The 1,075-nt window shown below is 33.8% G+C and overlaps 1 long non-coding RNA gene across 2 annotated transcripts; it reads left to right on the plus strand.

Annotated features, from left to right (window-relative positions):
- Positions 1–347: 347 nt before the first annotated feature.
- LOC121790715 lies at positions 348–1,075 on the plus strand. 2 transcript variants are annotated; one of them, XR_006048403.1, is made up of 4 exons: positions 348–528; positions 650–744; positions 815–921; positions 993–1,075. It is a non-coding gene; the product is annotated as an uncharacterized LOC121790715 (long non-coding RNA). The 2 variants fall into 2 exon arrangements; XR_006048402.1 differs by having other exon boundaries at positions 353–744.

Raw genomic sequence — 1,075 nt, forward strand, 5'->3', positions numbered from 1 at the left:
AGACTTGTTTTCTAAAATAATACTATTAAATATATAATACTATAATATTTATTGACAAACATTTAATTAAATTTTATTATTTACTAGTACTATATATATATATATATATATATATATATATATATATATATATATATATAAACAGTATTCCGGTTCAACCAATGGTTCGATCAGTGAACCGGTTGAACCAGTGAACCAGTAATGACGCCGGTTCGCTGGCCGGTCCGGTTTTTAAAACATTGGCTTAAACTTAAAAATCATTAGAAACTATATTTTAAAATGTGGTTTTATAAATTATACTTACGAGACTCATAATTTTCATATCAAATCCGATTTGAGCCGTTACATTAGGATAGTAATTAATGCATATATATGTTGCGCCTTATGGCAGTTATATATGCGTTATAATGAAATTTTATAACATTATTTTATTATGGTGTGAGTGTTGGAGTGAGAACGCAGAAGCGTTGGAGCAGGAGATCCTTTCCGTATACGGCTGGACTTTTACTGACTTCACTTTGGTTGAATGTATAGGGTTTCGGTTTTTCTTGTTTTGATATCTACTTGAATCCAGCCAGAAACCAGTTGAATTAGGATTACGATTTTACTTGATTTTGATTTGATTTCAATTTAAAATCTTGTTGAATAGAGAGAGATGTCGGATGAGGAACGGACGCGCATCGCCATCGCCTCCGACAAGGATACAACCCATCGTTATGGCCCTAAGTCCTTTAAATTGCTTAGGTTTGTTTTGTTGAATCGCAGTTTCATAGACAACTTGCTTGCTTTCTAATTTCTCCAACATGTTTCACAGATTACCTGTGCCAAGTTTTGGGACTCGTGGGAAAAAAACGGCATTGGAAAATCTACTGCTATTCAACTTTTGTCTGGGTTGATCAAACCTACTTGGGACGCTTTGATGTAACTTTCTTTACCTATTCACCAGCCCTTCCTTCTTTAAATTCCTTGACATTTTCTCTCTATTTTTGCAGGATCCTCCTGGATGGAAAGACATTTTTTTATTTTTTTTTCAAGGATCTGAGTTGGACGAGCTGCACAATTACTTCAACAGTTT

This window comes from Salvia splendens, unplaced genomic scaffold (assembly GCF_004379255.2).
Source record: "Salvia splendens isolate huo1 unplaced genomic scaffold, SspV2 ctg595, whole genome shotgun sequence".
Taxonomy (NCBI): domain Eukaryota; kingdom Viridiplantae; phylum Streptophyta; class Magnoliopsida; order Lamiales; family Lamiaceae; genus Salvia; species Salvia splendens.